The sequence below is a fragment of the Mauremys mutica genome, unplaced genomic scaffold (assembly GCF_020497125.1).
Source record: "Mauremys mutica isolate MM-2020 ecotype Southern unplaced genomic scaffold, ASM2049712v1 000581F_np12_subseq_155780:279073_obj, whole genome shotgun sequence".
NCBI lineage: Eukaryota > Metazoa > Chordata > Testudines > Geoemydidae > Mauremys > Mauremys mutica.
The window spans coordinates 26,111-46,566 of NW_025423010.1; the positions used below are offsets into that span (position 1 = coordinate 26,111).

Below are 20,456 nucleotides of genomic sequence, written 5' to 3' on the forward strand. Positions count from 1 at the left end.
AGACCCTTGGTCACTGAGGATCTCATGGGATCGTGCTGCTCCAGAGGCTCGAGAGTCCTGGGTGCGGGGAGGGTGTCACTGCACAGTCTGAAATGGAAGGGAGGACCCTGGAAGGGAAGGGGAGGAACAGAAAATGGAGAGGAATGAAACAGAATAAACGCCTCTTCTCTCTCCCATCCCCAACCCAGCAAGAACTGTTATCAGTGGGGAAACTCCCCACGATGAATGGCAGAGACCACAGAGACATTCGCCTCATGCTGAGAAGTAAGGTGACCAGACACCAAGTGTGAAAAATCAGAGACTTTCACCAGATGCATTGGTGGTATAGTGGTGAGCATTGCTGCCTTCCAAGCAGTTGACCTGGGTTCACTTCCCAGCTGATGTGATGATTCCTCCACTGGGAGTTGGTTTGATTTCAGTCACGTTGTATCAGTTTATCAATGGAATGAAAGAATCAGTGTCATTAAACACCCAGTGGAGGAAGAAAGGGGTGGGACTATATAATGAGCAGTTGGAGTCATCCTGGTATTACAATGCTTAGTTTATTTATTTTTTTTTAATTTCCTTTAATTCCCTCTCCCTTTTAGACTCAGAGCCTTTAAGGTCAGAAGGGACCAGTGTGATCATCTACTCTGACCTGCTGCACCTTGCAGGCCAAAAGACCCCACCCACCCACTCCTGGAATAGACCCGGGATGGGAGGCAGCTCCGTGCTCTGCCCCTACCCCAGGCAGCATATGGAGGCCCTCTGCTCCCCTCCCCAATGCGTGTGCAGAGATGTGCCAGCAGCACTAAGGTGGCTCACTGCCCACTCTACCTCCGTCCCTCCGTGCCGCTCCCAGAAGTGGCTGGCATGTCCCAGCATCCCCTGGGGTGGGGGGAGTGTCTCCACGTGCTGCCCCTGCCCCGAGCACCAACTCTGCAGCTCCCATTGGCCAGGAACTGTAGCCAATGGGAGCTCTGGGGGCAGCACCTGGCGACAGCAGCACATGGAGATCCCCTGGCCCCACTCATCTAGGAGCTGCTGCCAGAGGGTTGTGTGTACCGGTCACTTTGCGAGCTGCACCACCCCTCCTGCACCCCACCCCCAGCGCAGAGCCCACAGCCAAATTTCCTCCCAGTGCTTTGCTTGTCTTCCTTTCACCAGAACCATCCTTCTTCTCCTGGGCTGCAAGTAGCCACCCCTGGGAAGCCAAGAGGCAGGCACAGGATTCTGCAAGGTAAGTGTCCCACAGCGCCGCGATGGACGGTGCGATGAAGGTAAGTCTTCCTGAGGCACAATGAACTGCAATGCAGCGAACCACTGGCCAGGCGGTCGGGACGAAGGGCATTCACTGGAGGTACAAGCTTGTGAGTGACTCCTGAGCACAGGGCCCCTTCCCCTTTTAAGGACCTGCTCCTCATGGCCTGCGACTAGAGATGACTTGGCTGCATCTGGTGGGTCACACTCCACCTTGGGCAGTGTCCATGCTCTGGGTGTGTGATCGCTGCCTAATTAGAGTCCCAGACACCTTGTCTATCTAGGAGCTCTTCTGATCTTCCAGCTGTTCAACCAGCCCCTTCATCCCACAAGCATTGCAGGAGGGAGCGGGAGGGGGAGGGGGGGAAGCCACTTCACAAGCATTCAGAGAGGGAGAAGAGACAAAAATGGGAATGGGGGAAGTATAACAGACCTATTGAGCATAGAAATCACTGCTGCTCCTACAACAGCAGGGACAGGCCACTAGGAGCTGGGAAAAATTAAGCCATCATGTTTCTGCCTGGTTTTGAACCAGGGACCTTTTGCGTGTTAAGCAAACATGACAACCACTACACTACAGAAACTCTGTTGCAGGGCTTTGCCCTTCCCTTCATAAGAAGAGAGGAATGGCCAGACTGGGTCAGCCCAAAGGTCCATCCGACCCCATATCCTATCTGCCAACAGTGGCCAATGCCAGGTGCCCCAGAGGGACTGAACCTAACAGGTAATGATCAAGTGATCTCTCTCCTGACAGCCATCTCCACCCTCTGACAAACAGAGGCTTGGGATACCATTCCTTACCCAGGCTGCCTAATAGCCCTTAATGGACTTAACCTCCATTAATTTATCTGCAAAAATAATGAGGAGTACTTGTGGCACCTTAGAGACTAACAAACTTATTTAAGCATAAGCTTTCATGGGCTAAAATCCACTTCATCAGATGCATACAGTGGAAAATACAGCAGGAAGATATATATATACACAGAGAACATGAAAAAATGGGTGTTGCCATCCACACTATAATGAGAGTGAGCAGTTAAGGTGAGCTATTATCAGCAGGAGAAAAAAACTTGTAGTGATAATCGGGATGGCCCATTTCCAACAGTTGACAAGAAGGTGTGAGTAGCAGTAGGGGGACAAATAAACATGGGGAAATAGTTTTACTTTGTGTAATGACCCACCCACTCCCAGTCTTTATTCAAGCCTAATTTAATGGTGTCCAGTTTGCAAATTAATTCCAATTCAGCATCTCTCGTGGGAGTCTGTTGTTGAAGGTTTTTTGTTGTAATATTGCGACTTTTAGGTCTGTAATCGAGTGACCAGGGAGATTGAAGTGTTCTCTGGCTGTGTTTGAATGTTATAATTCTTGATGTCTGATTTGTGTCCATTTATTCTTTTACATAGAGACTCTCTGGTTTGGCCAATGTAAATGGCAGAGAGGCATTGCTGGCACATGATGGCACATATCACATTGGTAGATGTGCAGGTGGATGAGCCCCTGATGGCATGGCTGATGGTGATTAGGTCCTATGATGGTGTCCCCTGAATAGATATGTGGACAGAGTTGGCAATGGGCTTTGTTGCAAGGATAGGTTCCTGGGTTAGTGTTTTTGTTGTGTGGTTGCTGGTAAGTATTTGCTTCAGGTTGGGGGGCTGTCAGTAAGCAAGGACTGGCCTGTCTCCCAAGATCTGTGAGCGTGAGGGATTGTCCTTCAGCATGGGTTGTAGATCCTTGATGATGCACTGGAGAGGTTTTAGTTGGGGGCTGAAGGTGACGGCTAGTGGGGTTCTGTTCCTTTCTTTGTTGGGCCTGTCCTGTAGTAGGTGACTTCTGGGTACTCTTCTGGCTCTGTCAATCTGCTTCTTCACTTCAGCAGGTGGGTACTGTAGTTGTAAGAACGCTTGATAGAGATCTTGTAGGTGTTTGTCTCTGTCTGAGGGGTTGGAGCAAATGCGGTTGTATCTTAGAGCTTGGCTGTAGACAATGGATTGTGTGATGTGGTCTGGGTGAAAGCTGGAGATGTAGGTAAGTATAGCGTTCAGTATGTTTCCGGTATAGGGTGGTGTTTATGTGACCATCGATTAGCACAGTAGTGTCCAGGAAGTGGATCTCTTGTGTGGATTGGTCCAGGCAGAGGTTGTAGGTGGGATGGAAATTGTTGAAATCATGGTGGAATTCCTCAAGGGTTTTCTTTTCCATGGGACCAGATGATGAAGATGTCATCAGTGTAGCACAAGTAGAGTAGGGGCATTAGGGGACGAGAGCTGAGGAAGCGTTATTCTAAGTCAGCCATAAAAATGTTGGCATAGTGTGGGGCCATGTGAGTACCCATAGCAGTGCCGCTGACTTGAAGGTACACATTGTCCCCAAATGTGAAATAGTTATGGGTGAGGACAAAGTCACAAAGTTCAGCTGTGACATTATCGGGGATACTGTTCCTGACGGCTTGTAGTCCATCTTTGTGTGGAATGATGATGGAGCGTCTACATAGCCAGACAACCCTGCTGTCAGGGTGCCAATGCCTGAGATGATGGGGCATCCAGGATTTCCGGGTTTATGGATCTTGGGTAGCAGATAGAATAACCCTGGTTGGGGTTCTAGGCTGTCTTATTGCCAAGGGACGGAGAAACTCAGCCAGCAGCAGGGGGTGCAGAACACCGTCCTAGTGTTGGGGTGACAGCGCCTCCGGGATCCTGACACCCTTATTGGTTCCACTGCTGGTTGTTTTCCTTTTCCGGTGGGACTTTGGGGAAGTTGCTCCCCCCCCCCCCAGGGCTCTGTCCCCAGCAGTCAAATGGGGATTTCGTACCTTCCCGCTATTGGAAAGTGCTGGGAGAATCCCCCAGCCAAAGCTGCTCTGACAGAGCTAAGCAGCATCTGACCATTCAAGGTCGGAGCGCACTGCCCAGGAGAAGGAGTGTCTGGCTCTGGGGTTTCACTTCAGCCCAGTCTAGAGAGAGGGGCCCAGCCATGGGGTTTGGCTCAAGAAGACCAAGTCTCCAATTTGTTTTGGGCGTTTTGAATTCCAATCCTGAGCTCCAAAATGCTTGGTGTCAATTGCACATTTTAGAAGCATGATCTCCACTCCATTTTCCAAATCATTCATGAAACTATTGAATAGCACCAGACCCTGGATTGATCCCTGCAGAACCCACTAGGTGCCCCCTCTCCGTTGGGCAGCCAAACCTGGAGAAGGGCCCTTGGAGTCTGGGCTTTCAACCAGCTCTGCCCCCACATGTCACTGATTGCCTCTAGACCTCATTTCCCTGGTTTGCTTGTGAGAATGTCCTGCGGGACTGTGCCAAAAGCCTTAGTAACCCCAAGATAGATCCCATCTACTGTTTACCCACCTCCACCAAGCCCGGAACCCTGCCAAAGAAGGAAAGAGGATTGGTTTGGGATGATTTGTTCTTGACAAATCCATGCTCACTCGTCCTAAGAACCAAATTCTCCTGTAGGTGCTGCTGACAAACTGATTGTTTAAGAATGTATTGCAGTATCTCTCCAGCTGTGGAAGTGAGACTAGCTAGTCTGTAAGGCCCAGGGGTCTCTTTGTTCCCCTTTTAAAAATGGGTCCTGTCTTGTTCATGGGTGGGAAGATGTTCTTTTTCAGGGATCTCAGACGAGAACCGGGACACAGCACCGGGTTTGTTAAGGCCACAAAAATGGAGGCAGGAACCTCTTCTCTCCTGCTGGCAAAGAACCCCAGGTACCTAAAAGACAGAGACTCACATCCCTGAATGGGCTTTAGAAAAGGCAATGGTTAAAAAGTTTGGCCCCGACCATTTCTTGTTTCCACAGACTAGATATTTTAGCAAACTTTAGAATTCCTTGGTGCTAAACACCGTGAAACTCCCCGTTCTCCTTCACACAGGGCTTTAACGCCCCTTATCTCACTCAGGCTCACAACTGCCCAGAGTTCGAGAACTGTCCCTGTTCCCATTGGGCAGATGGGGAGGAGCCTGAGGTATAGAGAAGGGAAGTGACCTGTCACCAGATGGATCAGACTGAACAGGTTTCAGACCTCCAGGAGGCTCTTACCTTTTAAACAGGGACGGCTGTTTTCTAGTAAAATCTGGAAAAGGGAAGGAGAAAACTCGAAAGAGGTTCCTCCTGGCGCTCACGTCCATGAACCCGAATACTCTCTCAGTCCTCAAAGAGAGACCTGGAGAAGGAGACTTGCTGAAGCAAAGCCACAGGGGTCTCTGAGGTTTTCCTGGCCCCTCGCCCCGGTCCTGCCTGGGTGATGTCAGCATCTCTCTGTGAAGTCACCACCTCCCCACCAATAGTCTTTGACCAATAGTCTGAGGTCCTGCCAAAGGCCTTTGTGATGTCACTGCCACACCCCTCCCTTGCTGGGCTAATGTCCTGCCCCTGGCCAGGCACTTTGGAGGTTTGAGCTACTCCCTGTGGATCACCCCACTCCAGGAGCGTTCGTTCTAGGCAGCAAGCCGGCTAGACAGGAAAACATCAGACGCTGCTCCCAATGCTACACTCAGTTTTTCAGAAATTAGTCGACTTTATGGCCAGAAGAGACCATCAGAGCATCTAATCTGACCCCCTGCATATCACAGGCCTCCTGTATGAAACAATAGCTACTTTGGGGGCAAACACATTCCAGAAAGGCATCTAGTCTTCATTAAATGACATCAGGAGATGGAGAATCCATCACTTCCCTTGGTAGCTTGTTCCTGTGGTGAATCATCCTCGCTGTTGAATCTTTGTGCCTTAGTTGTAATATGAATTTGTCTCTTTTCACCTTCCATCCATTGGGTCTTGTTAGGCCTTTCTCTGCTAGATTCAAGAGCCCTTTAATACCCAATATTTTCTCTCCATTAAGGCACTTCAGCACTTCAATGAAGTCACCTTTCAATCTTCTTTTGATAAGCTAAGCAGGTTGAGCTCTTTCAATAGCTCACTAGAAGGCATTTTTCTCCAGCCCTCAGAACATTTGGTGGGTCTTTGCTGCCCCAGCTCCAATTTCACAACATCTTTTACAAATGAGGACACCAAAACTGGAGGCAGTATTCCAGTATCAGTCTCGCTGATGCCGTGTCACCTCCTGTGACGTTATTGACATAATCTGTAACCGCATAGGTCACCGTTGCAACCGCTGTTCTATTTGTAGCCAATATTGTAGAAAGGTTGTCGCGTAAGGGGTCTATGGAGGGGTTCTGATTGGCTGATTATAATTATGCTATTTCTAGATGTGTAAAATTTTTACAGTTGACGTTATGAATTCCTGCCCATTTTCCCACTGGCTGGAGCATGGCTAGAGTGTGTCTGTGGTTAATGTTGTTGCTGTAGATTGTTCGTTTCCTGCCTGGGCAATTCAGATAGTGCCTGTTCCCAACATATCTCCAGCACATCATTAGTTCCAATAACAGGGGCAGCTTTTCTCTGGGGCACTGAGATTTTTTGGGGAGTTGGTGGCTCCTTTCTTTCCTCACCTTGGAGTAAACTCAGCTTTTTATTCCATGGTTCATGTTTTATGGAATAACAACATCAGCAGGAAGAAAGAGGAGAGGGAATATCTCACTGCCAGGGCTGAAGGTGGCCACATCCCCTCTGTCTGGCCGTTGCCATTGCAGGAGAGAAGGTGTCAATACAATCGAATGCCCTGGCTCAGACAAGAGACACAGGGAGGTTTTGCTGTTCATGGATCCATGCAAAGGAAATTGTGTCAATGTGTGAAACTGAGAAGGGAAATGAAACGGCCACAGGGTGGCACAATGCCCTAAGCTAAGGCAGGAGGGTGAAGGAATCGGGCTGAGGAATGACTGAAGTAGACTTATGTGGGATTGAAATGACATTTGTTTCTGTCAGGCAGTGAGAAATTGACATTAATTCAGATGCGGGGTTGAGGCTTCTTTAGCTCCTTGTAAAACTTGAACTTGATTTCCCAGAAGGGAGAAAGGAAAAGTCTGGGGTGGCCTTGAGTCCCTGGCTGGGTCTCCTGGGCAGTGGAAAACGTCCCTTGTTTGGCCCTGCCAAGGGGATCGTGGAGGCTGAGACGCCCCTCGCCTTGGATCAAAGGGGGAGTTGGATGGAATTTATCACACAACCCTCCCTGCTCCCCAGAGCCCCACGGGGAGAAGCTAGAGAAGGGGGAGTCATTCCTCCCCTGCGCTCCCAGAAGAGCTGCTAGCAGGGCCGCCCAGAGGGGAGGGTAAAGGGGGCAATTTGCCCCAGGCTCTGGGTCTTGCAGGGGCCCCCACAAGCAGGAGCGTTGCTGGGGGGAGCAGGGGGGGCTGCCGCTCCCCCACTGAGCACATTCCCCCAAAGTGGTGCCTTAGTAGGAATTTGGAATAAGGTGGAAAGATCTGGATTTCTCCCCCGCCTCCATCCCCCCCTACGCAGAGTGCGGCACTGCTGATTGGCCACCAGGGCCTGATTGAGCTGCTCCCATTGGGCCTCCAGCAGCCAGACCCCCCCCTTGCACACACACACACCCACACACCCACTGCCTCAGCATGCTGTGGGGGAAGGGCTGTGTGCTGGCACGTGTTTAACTTTGGCTCCAGAGGCAGCCAGCGGTTCGAGCTGCCGGGTGGTAAGAGGAGTCCTGGGGGGCAGTCAGGGAGCAGGGGGAGGGTTGGATGGTTCGGGGGGGGGACTTTCTGGGGGCTGGGGCTGTCAGGGAGCAGGGGGGGTTAGATGGGAGGAAGTCTGGGCCTCTGTCCAACAGCAAAACACAAGCCTAGAAAAGCAGCCGTTAGCGGGAAGTGCTATCAGCTGGCCCGGGCAGCCTGCCCGGCCCCCGGCCCGCTTGCCTGAGCTGTATTGTTAATGCATTTTAGTTGGAAGATGCAGCCTGAGTGATTTAAAGGCCCCAAATGCAGCTGAAAGAGCTGGGACAGTTGCAAGCTTTCTCTGCTGGGCTTTTCATCGGGGTCACACAATGCAAACCTGCTCGAGGCTCCGCACAAGAGAGGTTTCTTGAGGCCGTCCATGCAGCTCACAGCTTAAGCTCTTCTAAGCTTGCGGCCGTGGCACAAAAGGATTTGGGAGCAGTTAACAATTCTGTGTGGTTAAGAGATTTTCATTTCCTGGGCCCTGCTACCCAATGCCACAGGGCCCCACAGGGGAGACTGAGTGAGTAGCCCGGCTTGTCCTCTGCAATCCCTTCCCTGCTTCTTGCCCTTGTGTTTGCAAGGGTCTCATTAACATGCTGCATCCGAACGCGCCTCCCCAGGCCTTCCCTCCAGAGACACAGTCCTGGCTTCTCCTCCTGCCTCACTTCCTCCTTCTCTCCCTCTCTGTGGTTTTTCTCCATGCCCCGTCCCTGGTCTGTGCTCCCTCCCCACCCCATGCACGGTATTGAGCACGTCTCTGCTTCTCTTGTTCATGGGCCCTGTGCTGGGATGGCAGAGGCAGGGCTATTGTTGTGTTCTCTGCTGGGTCTGTTTGGATCAGACTCTAAAATCAAACGCTCCCTTTGCTAGCAGGATCCCTCCGCCTGCTCGCAAGGGCTTCTGGCTACCCACTAGAGCCAGGTGCTAGGGCAGAAGCAGCTGCCCATGTACCCTCAATGGCAGGAGCGGTGCGTGGTCCCTCGCCCCCCCCCACTTTGGATTACGGGGTGTGTCTTGGTGTATATTAGGGGTCCTGTCAGGGGGCAGGGAGTGGTCGGATAGGTGTGGGAGTCCTGCCAGTCTGTCTGGGGGCAGGGGTGTGGATAAGGGTCGGGGCAGTCAGGGGACAGGTAGGGTTCTAGGGGGGCAGTCAGGGACCGGGGTCCCAGGAGGGGGCAGTCAGGGGACAAGGAGTGGGGGGGTGTTGGGGGTTCTGAAGGGGGCAGGAAGTGGGAGGGAGCAGATGTAATTAGTAATTTGATATGTTGGGTGGTGCCTTTTTTTGTGTGCTCGCTTCCCCTCATGTGAGACCCTGGCTACGCCGCTGCCCACGGGAATCCAGTATTCTACAGGTTTGCAACTTTTTTGTCTGGAAGGGGTCCCCGAAATTGCTTTGCCCCAGGCCCCCTGAATCCTGTGGGCGGCCCGAATAATGTTGAGTTTTTGCTCAGCGGGGAGGAGGGCAGTGGGGAAGGATCCTGGAAGCAGGGGAGTTGGACAGTGTGGGGAGGGGAGCCCAGCAGTGGGGGTGGGGGGCAGAGGTCTGAGGGGAGGTCAGGGCAGGATCCCAGCGTTGTGGGAAGTGGGCAGCATGGAGAGCCCAGGCCTGGCACGGGCACTGGGCAGAGTGACTCTGTCCTTCTACACTCCCCCCCGGCAGGCTAGGCAGGACGGGGAGAATTACGTGTTAGTTGGTAAATGTCAATGTCTGTGTAAACACAGGACCCAATGGCAAAATATTTCCATCGATAATCATCAGACCTGACAGATGGGCAGAGTAAGAAACATGCTGCTTGAGAACGTGTCCTGTTCTAATCCGATACGGGTCCCTTCCGCCTTGGGCACCACCAGGCGGGTGTTTCATTTCCCTCCCTATTTTCACACAGAGACACAATGTCCTTTGCATGGATCCATGAACAGCAAAACCTCCCTGTGTCTCTTGTCTGAGCCAGGGCATTCGATTCCAGTGAAACCTTCTCTCCTGCAATGGCAATGGTTGGACAGAGCGTGTGGCCAGTCTCCCTGTGTCTCTGCTGCTCGTGCTGGGGAGCCCGGCCGGCCTTAGGGGTGGGGCCCCCGGCAGCCACCCAGGGCTCCAGGGGGTCAAAGGGCACCGTGTGGCCATGCAAAGGTGCTCACTGCTCTCCCCTGCCCCAGTGCTCCTCCGTGGCCCCACAGAGGGTGGGGGGAGCGAGGAGCAGCACTATGTGCCCCATGCGTCCTGGTCACTTTCCCCACCTGGGCTGGGCTGTGAGGGGAGCATCAGAAGCTGCTGCTCTCTGCCCTCCCCTGACGCCGCCCGGCTGAGGAAAGTGACCTGGATGCAGGGAGCTCGGATGACGTCCCTTCTCGCCTCCCCCCCCCGCCCCGTCTCCCACTCCTAGGGGTGCCCAGGAGGAGCAACGTCCCAGGGAGGAGCAGGGGGCAGCAATGCCAGCTGCTCCATGCACACAGGTCAGTGTCCCCATGTGGGTGCTGGGGGGGGCACAGGGGTTGGGGTGAAGGGGGTGCAGGAGGGGACAGTGGCTGGGGGCACAGGAGGGGGCGCAGGGGTTAGGGGTGAAGGGGCGCAGGAGAGGGGCAGTGGCTGGGGGCACAGGAGCGGGCGAAGGGGTTAGGGGGTGAAGGGGGTGCAGGAGAGGGGCAGTGGCTGGGGGCACAGGAATGGGTGCAGGGGTTAGGGGTGAAGGGGGTGCAGGAGAGGGGCAGTGGCTGGTGGCACAGGAGGGGGTGCAGGGGTTAGGGGTGAAGGGGGTGCAGGAGAGGGGCAGTGGCTGGTGGCACAGGAGGGGGTGCAGGGGTTGGGGTGAAGGGGGTGCAGGAGAGGGGCAGTGGCTGGTGGCACAGGAGGGGGTGTAGGGGTTAGGGGTGAAGGGGTTGCAGGAGAGGGTCAGTGGTTGGGGGCACAGGAGGGGGTGCAGGGGCTAGGGGTGAAGGGGGTGCAGGAGAGGGGCAGAGGCTGGTGGCACAGGAGGGGGCGCAGGGGTTAGGGGTGAAGGGGGTGCAGGAGAGGGGCAGTGGCTGGTGGCACAGGAGGGGGCGCAGGGGTTAGGGGTGAAGGGGGTGCAGGAGAGGGGCAGTGGCTGGTGGCACAGGAGGGGGAGCAGGGGTTGGGGTGAAGGGGGCGCAGGAGAGGGGCAGTGGCTGGGGGCACAGGAGGGGGCGCAGGGTTTAGGGGTGAAGGGGGTGCTGGAGGGAGCAGTGGCTGGGGGCACAGGAGGGGAGTGCAGGAGTTAAGGGCAAAGGGGACACAGCGTAGGGGTTAGGGCACAGGAGGGGGCAGAGTTAGGGGTGGGGGAGGCGCAAGGGTTGGGAGTGCAGGAGCTGGGGGTAAAGGGGCAGGGGGATCATCCAGGGGCGATGGGGAAGTGCCAACGTACAAGTTTTGCCCAGGGCACCATTTCCCCTAACGCTGGTCCTTGGTAACATTTCTTGCTGGGAGGGGGAGGGGAGAGACGAGGCGTTTTCTCTCTGTTTCTTTCCTCTCCGTTTTCTGCTCCTTCCTTCAATTCCAGAAACCTCCCTTGTGTGTCAGACGGTGCAGTGACACCCTCCCCACCCCAGGCTTCTGGAGCCTTTGGAGCAGGACGATCCCAGGAGCTGAGGATGGATCCAGGGGTGAGTAGCTGGCAGGAAGGAGTCCTAGCAGCTCTTCTGGGAGCGCAGGGGAGGAATGACTCCCCCTTCTCTAGCTTCTCCCCGTGGGGCCCTGGGGAGCAGGGAGGGTTGTGTGATAAATTCCTGTAACCCTTCTGCCCCTCTGAGTTGGCAGAAACAAGGGCCGGGTTCAGTATCCAGGGGTTCTGTTTCAATAACACAATGCAAAACTGGCTCGAGCCCCCACCCAGTGACCTGGGACAATTACATACCACCCACCCCAGGCGCCTCTAGGAGGCAAAACTTCCCCTCTCGCAAGCAGGGAGTCTGAGCCGCTCCGCTCCACCAGCCATTCCATGAACCGCTCCAGTGGTCCCTGCAAACTGCTCTGCTGGGGCAGCAAAGAGCCACCAAAGGTTCTGAGGGCCGGAGAAAAATGCCTTCTAGGGAGCTATTGAAAGAGCTCAACCTGTTTAGCTTATCAAAAGAAGATTGAAAGGTGACTTCACTGAAGTGTTGAAGGGCCTTAATGGAGAGAAAAGATTGGATATTAAAGGACTCTTTAATCTAGCAGAGAAAGGCCTAACAAGACCCCGTGGCCTGAAGGTGAAAAGAGACAAATTCGTATTACAACTAAGGCACAAATGTTCACCAGCGAGGATGATTCACCACAGGAACAAGCTACCAAGGAAAGTGATGGATTCTCCATCTCCTGATGTCATTTCATGAAGACTAGATGCCTTTCTGGAATGTGTTTGCCCCCAAAGTAGCTCTTGTGTCCTACAGGAGGCCTGTGATATGCAGGGGATCAAATTAGATGCTCTAATGGTCTCTTCTGGCCGTAAAGTTGACTAATTTCTGAAAATCTGAGTGTAGCATTGGGACCAGGGTCTGATGTTTCCCTGTCTAGCCGGCTTGCTGCCTAGAACGAACGCTCCTTGAGTGGGGTGATCCACAGGGAGTAGCTCAAACCTCCAAAGTGCCTGGGCAGGGGCAGGACATTGGCACAGCAAGGGAGGGGTTCGGCAGTGACATCACAAAGGCCTTTTGCAGGACCTCAGACTATTGGTCCAAGGTGGTGGGGAGGTGGTGACCTCACAGAGAGATGCTGACATCAGCCAGGCAGGACAGGGGCGAAGGGCCAGGGAAACCTCAGAGACCCCTGTGGCTTTGCTGCAGCAAGTCTCCTTCTCCAGGTCTCTCTTTGAAGACTGAGAGAGTATTCGGGTTCACGGATGTGAGCGCCAGGAGGAACCTCTTTCAAGTTTTCTCCTTCTCTTTTAGTGATTTTACTAGAAAACAGCTGTCCCTGTTTAGAAGGTAAGAGCCTCCTGGAGGTTTGAAACCTGTTCAGTCTGATCCATCTGGTGACAGTTGAATTCTAGGCATGGAAAACACGAGCTTAAGGAGGCAGAATTTTATTGCGCACCTGGGATTCTGTCCCTGAGAATCACTGGGGACATTGGGGTTTGTCCTTTTTGTTTCACCTCTTGCTCCATCCACTGTCTGATCCCTCTTTTCTCTTCATCTCTTGCTTCCTTTGTCCTTTCTCCTGTTCCCCTCCCAACACCAGGTTTTTTTCTCCTGCTGATAACAGTTCACGTTAACTGATCACTCTCGTTATAGTGTGTATGGCAACACCCATTTTTTTCACATTCTCTGTGTGTATATATATCTTCCTACTGTATTTTTAACTGCATGCATCTGATGAAGTGGGTTTTAGCCCACAAAAGCTTATACTGAAATACATTTGTTAGTCTCTAAGGTGCCACATGTTCTCCTTGTTCTTTTTGCAGATAAATTAATGGAGGTTAAGTCCATTAATGGCTATTAGCCAGGATGGGTAAGGAATGGTGTCCCTAGCCTCTGTTTGTCAGAGGATGGAGATGCATGGCAGGAGAGAGATCACTTGATCATTGCCTGTTAGGCTCAGTCCCTCTGGGGTACCTGGCATTGGCCACTGTTGGCAGATAGGATATGGGGTTGGATGGACCTTATGTTCTTATGAAGGGAGGGGCAGAGCCCCATGACATAGTTTCTGTAGTGTAATGGTTATCACGTTTGCCTGACACGCAAAAGGTCCCTGGTCTGAAGCCAGGCAGAAACATGATGGCTTCCTTTTCTCAGCTCCTAGTGGCCTGTCCCTGCTGTTGTAGGAGCAGCAGTGATTTCTATGCTCAATAGGTCTGTTATCCTTCCCCTCCCTCCTGCTTTTGTCTATTCTCCCTCTCTGAATGCCTGTGAAGTGGCTTTCCCCCTCCTCCTCCCCCTCCCTCCTGCAATGCTTGTGGGATGAATGGGCTGGTTGAAGATCAGAAGAGCTTCCAGGTAGACAAGGTGTCTGGGACTCTCATTAGGCAGCGATCACACACCCAGAGCATGGACACTGCCCAAGGTGGAGTGTGACCCACCAGATGCAGCCAAGTCATCTCCAGTCGCAGGCCATGAGGAGCAGGTCCTTAAAAGGGGAAGGGGCCCTGTGCTCAGCTGTGCACTCACAAGCTGGTACCTCCAGTGAATGCCCTTCGCCCCGACCGCCTGGCCAGTGGTTCGCTGCGTTACATTCCATCGCGCCTCGGGAAGACTTACCTCCATCGCACCGTCCATCTTGGCGCTGGGGGACACTTACCTGGCAGAATCCTGACATCTCCAGTGCCGAGCCAGTCCTGGGAGCGTGAGTATGGGAGTGTGAGTGTGACCCCTGCCTTCTTTTGAGCTTAGCTGTCAGTATAATTAACGTGCTGCTTTCTGCCAAACTCTGGTGGGTCATTAGTCCTCCCTACGCTGACTAGTTGGCCCAATTTCAGGTAACACCTGCGATAAGCCCAACCCCTGCAGGACAGAGGGTGGTGAAATGAGCTGAGAAAGAGCCTTGGCCTCAGCAGGGGAAAGCTAGAGGATCTGGGCCGGTCGCCTTTTGAAGCCTTGTGGCTTGGCTTCCTCTGCCCTGGGAGGTTGGCCGGTGGAGGCCGGCTCTTCCTGCTGGCCTCCTCTGCGTGACTTGCCAAAGGAGGAAGTGAGGCAGGAATGGGGCAAAAGAGGAAAGTCGAGCTGAGGAAGGCAGGGCAGAAGCTAAGCGCCTCAGTGCGGCTAAGTGGGGTTAGTAGAGCGTCACCATTCGTTCTGCAAAGCCGGGGGAGGTGCGGTTGGCTGCTGGGAGGCAGAATCCTGTGCCTGCCTCTTGGCTTCCCTGGGGTGGCTACTTGCAGCCCAGGAGAGGAAGGATGGTTCTGGTGAAAGGACGACAAGCAAAGCTCTGGGAGGAGATTTGGGAGTGGGGTGCGGGCTCTGCAGTGGGGGAGGGGGTTGGGGTGCAGGAGGGGTGGTGCTTACCCCGGGCACTGCAGCTCCCAAAGTGACCGGTACACACAACTCTCCGGCAGCAGCTCCTAGGTGGGTGGGGATGCTGGGACATGCCGGCCACTTCTGGGAGCGGCACGGAGGGACGGAGGCAGAGTGAGCAGGGAGCCACCTTAGTGCTGCTGGCACATCTCTGCACACCCGTTTTGGGGGGAGGGGAGCAGAGGGCCCCATGCGGTGCCTGGGGCAGGGGCAGAGCACGGAGCTGCCTCCCCTCCCGGGTCTATTGCACGGCCCCTCCCCTCACACAGAGGGACTTGTTTGCTGAAGCCTGACATGACAAACCCAGGGCGAGATGTCTGAGGATTTACTCAGTTTCATGCAGGTATTTCACCCCCCCCCAGACCCCCTGAGTCTCCTCTGACCGTATTTACCAGTGACACTGCACGTGGGTGGGGGGTCTAAGGGGCTTGGCGAGGCTGAGGGGGCAAGAAATGCTGGATGTGATGCACCCCCCTTTGGAGGGGGGCTGGGCTGCAGCCTGCCCCCTTCAGAGTGCCACCGACAGACCCTCCCGAGCAGTGGGGGAGCCACCAGTACCCAGCCCATGGCCCCGCCTGTGCTCTGCCCCCAGGCCCTGCCCCAGCTCGGACTCTCCCCCCGAGAACTCCCCCCCCCAGGGGTAGGCAGATCTTCCACCTGATCAGCCCTGAGCCAGGTCTCTGTGCTGCAAATTATTCCAGCCTCTGGGAAGGAAAGCGCAGCAGCCCCCAGCTCCAGCTCTGGCAGCTCTTTGCTCTCACTGGGATAGGAGACAACAAGTCTATCGCTGCTCAGCAGGGTGACCAGATGTCCTGATTTTGTAGGCACAGTCCTGATATTTGGGGCTCTGTCTTCTATAGGCACCAATTACCCCCCCACCCTCCCTCCTGATTTTTCACACTTGGTGTCTGGTCACCCTACTGTTCAGTGTGAGGTGAATGTCTCTGTGGTCTCTGCCATTCATGGTGGGGAGTTTCCCCATTGAAAACATTTCTTGCTGGGTCGGGGAGGGGAGAGAGAAGAGGCGTTTATTCTGTTTCATTCCTCTCCATTTTCTGTTCCTCCCCTTCCCTTCCAGGGTCCTCCCTTCCATTTCAGACTGTGCAGTGACACCCTCCCCGCACCCAGGACTCTTGAGCCTCTGGAGCAGCACGATCCCATGAGATCCTCAGTGACCAAGAGTCTTTTCCAACTTCCAGGAGACCCCAGCTTGAGACTAAAGGAAGCTCTGTTCCTTCCTGGGGATCCTCTCTCCCTTCCTGGAGATCAAGATCATGAAGCCTCTGCCTTGCCTCCTGGGTCTGAATTAATGTCCCATTTCCCACTATCTGCTCAAAAGAAACAAGTTTCTAACCCAGCTGAGCAGAGTTAATTCAGTTCTCAGCTGGAATCCTTCACCCACATCCCTTAGGAGATACAGACTCTCTGTGACACAGACTGACTGGGGTTCATCTCTGCATGTCCCCAATGGGGAAGGAAAGACACTCAGGGCAAAGGAAGATAGGCAGAAGGAGTCAAATTTAGGCAGTCCCAGGAGCCAGTTGATGGAGTGGCCCTGGAGTCAGCCACTGTGGCCACTGCAGAAGTCACAGAGGTTGCAGGAAGTCACAGAATCCATCACTTCCACCACCTCCGTGACAGACACGGAGACAAACCCTTCCTGCTGTGACTGCAGTTCCTGGAAGGAAAGAGAAGAACAGAAAGTGAAGAGAGAAAGAAAAAGAGAGATTCCCTGTCACCTCTCTCCCTGCTGCCTCCCCCCTTGTATTCTGTAACCCCATCTCACTGGGTTCCCTGTGCTGGTGCCATGGGGGTGACACTAGAGTTCTGGGGATTTGGTGGGAGGGGAAGGGGGCTCTTCATTTCTCAGCGTTTCACACAAAATTGTCTTTGGGCTGAAATTTCTCCTGTGAGGCCTCTCAGTCAGAGCTGTACCCCACCCCCTTCAGTAGGGGGGGGTGTAAATTGCAGAGCAGGCAGAGAAGTCGCCCATAAAGGGTCATATTGTTCTGGTGACTGGTTCTGACCTGGGTCCCACGTCCTCTGACACAGGATCATGTGCAGAACATGGGAGCTCTGGCTTGTCCTAAATGCTGTAGAGTGTGAGTTCCTGGAAAGGGCAGGGGAGAGGGAGCAAGAGGAGAAAGGCAGAGACATTGGAGATGAGGAATTGGGGGGAGAAGATGGAGAGAACAGAGAGACAATAAACGATTGAAGCAGAACAGGTGTCCCAACTGCATCTTGCTCATCACAGGTGTTCAGAGAGACAGGTAGTTGCGGGTTTTCCAGTGTCAAGTCTGAACTTTGATTCTAACAATGTGCGTTGAAATACCAAGGGGATCTCCACATACCTGATCTCTTCCCTCTCCCCTTTTTTAGTATTAATTTTTATTTTGACGTGTTTGGCTTAACCGTGATCGTCTCTTTCCCCACCTGTATTGCAATTTGGGGTTTATGTTTATTTTACCTCCTTTTTGTTCATGTCATTATAATTGTAACAGCAAAGGAATCTGCAGGAGCAAAAACTGACTCAAAACTTCATTTCCCCACCATGCCGGAACATCATACAAACAGCTCACGCAGCTGGAATCATAACACGCAAGGCCAGGGGATGGGAGATGCAGGTTTCCAAGGGTTCTGTCTTTCTCAGATGACACATTCCAGCCCCTTGTGTGCCTCCATCCTGAATGACCTGCTGGACTTTGACACATTTATTGTTTCATTCTATAGATAATGTGATTGTAACACGATGTGACTGAAATTAAACCACTTCCAAATAAGGAAACAACAGAAGAGAAAAGCCATTATTGCATTGGCTGGGAATCAAACCCAGATGAATTGCTTGGAAGACACCTACACACACCACTATATCACCAATGCATCTGGCAGGAGTAGCTTTCCTGCAGGCTCTGTGTGCTGGCAGAGGGGGTGACACATGACCACAGAGTTAGTGAGTAGGGTGGATGGGCTGGAAGCTGCCTGACAGCTGGGAGCAGAGTGACCATCCCAGAGTGACTGAAAGGGGGCAAAGGTGAAAACAGATCTCATTGGGAGCTGGCCCCACACCTGCCCCGCCCCTAGGAGAGGGGAACTGAAGCTCAACTTCAATCAGAAAAATCTTCCCTGAGAAGGAAGGGGACAGCTTGTTTTAAAGACCAGGTTTGTGTTTGTTCCTGCTACACACGGAGGGGCTGGGTAGTGCTGATTCCAGCCCCCAGACTCTGGGAGGATAAGGAACAAATTCAGGCTGCCAGTGACCTGCAGGAGGGAGATGATCTTTTGACAGTGACGGACGCCTCGTCCTAAAGGCCTTTGTCTGCCCCCTTCCAGTGACTGTTTGGCACAGGAATGCAGCCCCCACTCCTGGGTCTCTCCTGAGGAAATAATGTTTCTGTGCAAAACACCAAAGCTTTTAACAGAAAGGAAGAAAAGGAAATAGCCGCATGATGGGAAAAGAACATAAGGAATGAAACACAAGATCCTTCTCCCATGTGCATTGACTTTTAACCTTGTTTGTGGTGGTTTTGTATCCATGCTGGTCCCAGGGGTCCTCTGGGGCGCCGGGCATTGGCCACTTTCGGGATAGTGGACTAGATGAACTGGTCTGACTCAGTGTGGCTGTTCTTATGTTCTAATTGCTGGTTATGGAGGAGACGACCTTCCAGGCTACACAGAACTGAAGAAGGGTGCTGGGTTAGCTCCACAGCTTGTCTCTTTCACCAACAGAGGTTGGTCCTCTGCAAGCTCTTACCCTCACCCGCCTTGTCTCTCTTGGACTCTGAAAAGTGTTTTCTCTCAACTCCCTTTGGAGAGAAGTTAAGTTTCCCTTTGGGCAACTATCAGGCTGAAGCAATTGTATTGACTGTGACACTAGAATTGAAGATTTAATATTATAAATAAATGAGTCTAAACCTGAGGTTCTGGTTTTCACATTGGTTTTTCTAACTCAGTTCCCAATTCTCTTCTAGAAAGGCCTCCAGGCTGCCTGCCCAGCCCAGCAAAAGTGGCCAGGAGAAAGCCCACACTGCTGCTCTTTCAGGTAGTTGAAGGCTGCTATCAAACCCCCCTCACTTCGTCAGTCCCCAGTCTGTGGCAGTGCATAGGATTCTTCCATCCTAAGTGCAAGACTCTGCACTTCTCCTTGTTGAACCTCCTCAGATTTCTTTTGGCCCAATCCTCCAATTTGTCTAGGTCGCTCTGGACCCAAACCCTGTCCTCCAGTGCTTGGATTCTTTACATGCTTTCACAGGGCTGGTCTACACTGGGGGGGGGGGGAATCAATCTAAGATACACAACTTCAGCTACGTGAATAGTGTAGCTGAAGTCGAAGTATCTTGGATCGATTTACCTCTCGTCCTCACGGCATGGGATCGATGTCTGCGGCTCCCCGTCGACTCCGCTACCGCCGTTCGCGCTGATGGAGTTCCGGAGTCGACGGGAGCACTTTCGGGGATCGATATATCACGTCTAGATGAGATGCGATATATCGATCCCTGAGAAATGGATCGCTACCCGCCGATACAGCGGGTAGTCTAGACGTACCCACAGAGCAAAGAGCACATGTTCCATGATTTCATAGGGCAGAGTTTTATGCTATAGGGAGCTTTCCCTGTGTGAATTTGACAGGTGGATCAACATAGAGACACATTGTGACCCTTCTCAGGGTGCTGAGGACTGTGAGTCTCTTGTTGCCACCTGCCACAAGGAAGAGGGAGTTTTGCATTTGGCAGCTGGATGTTAGTGACCAAACTCACCAGCCTGCTGGAACTCAAGGACCCTCCTCTGAGCTACAGCAGCCACCTTAACCCTTGAGTTCCTTCAATGTGTCCCCCTCTGGGGTCCAGTCTGGATCACCAGCTACTCGGTGAAATCCCAGATCCTCTCTTCCCCAAGTATCCCAGGTTACTAGTTTTACTGTGGACCATTGCTACTGTATCTCACACAGCACCTGAGTACAGTTATCGAACAAGCAAAACATTTATTTCACAACGGATAGAGATTTAAACAAACGTGAGTGATGGAAACCAACTGTTACCAACTAAACAAAGGCAGAAAATGATAGAATAGAAAGGGCAGCACAAAAAACAGAGAGAGGAACAATAAGATACTAAAAAGGCAATGGTTGGAACTCTCCATTTTTCTTAGTCTTTGGATTGATGGGTACTAGAGCTGTAGCAATAGTTGAGGAACCAGGGTAAATTAAATCTAATTAACTTTTAAAGATTAGCCATCATTTCCTGTACGACTAACAAAACACAAAAAACAAGACAACTTTCATTTTCCAAAATAATTCAGATTATCACACAGTCTCTTACTCTTTAACCAATAACTTCACCTATAATTTCATTTTAATTGGTAACAATAACATATTCAAAGATCACAAATTCTTGTCATATATGTTAGCTTTCTTTTAATCCCCATTGCCAACAACTGAACCCTGGTTCTTTTTGTGGTTTGTCCCAACGTAGGTCCCAACCACTTCTGTGAGTTCACATATCTCAGGATCTTCTGCCATGTGTGTTGGTAGAAGGGGTCTTCTATGTCGGAATGTTTGCATCATGGAGAAAAATACCTCTCTTTTCACACTTTTTAATCTTTCAAAGTAGGAGGAGGTAGAGAAGTAATGTAAATGCATAAAACACAAGATAAACCTCTCTGGTCTACACTAAAGACATTTATCGGGATAACTATATTGCTTAGGG

General features: G+C 52.5%; 1 non-coding gene across 1 annotated transcript; it reads left to right on the forward strand.

The window, feature by feature from the left end:
- The first annotated feature begins 13,446 nt into the window (after positions 1-13,446).
- TRNAV-GAC lies at positions 13,447-13,519 on the forward strand. The gene has a single exon. It is a non-coding gene; the product is annotated as a tRNA-Val (tRNA).
- The last annotated feature ends 6,937 nt before the right edge of the window (positions 13,520-20,456 follow it).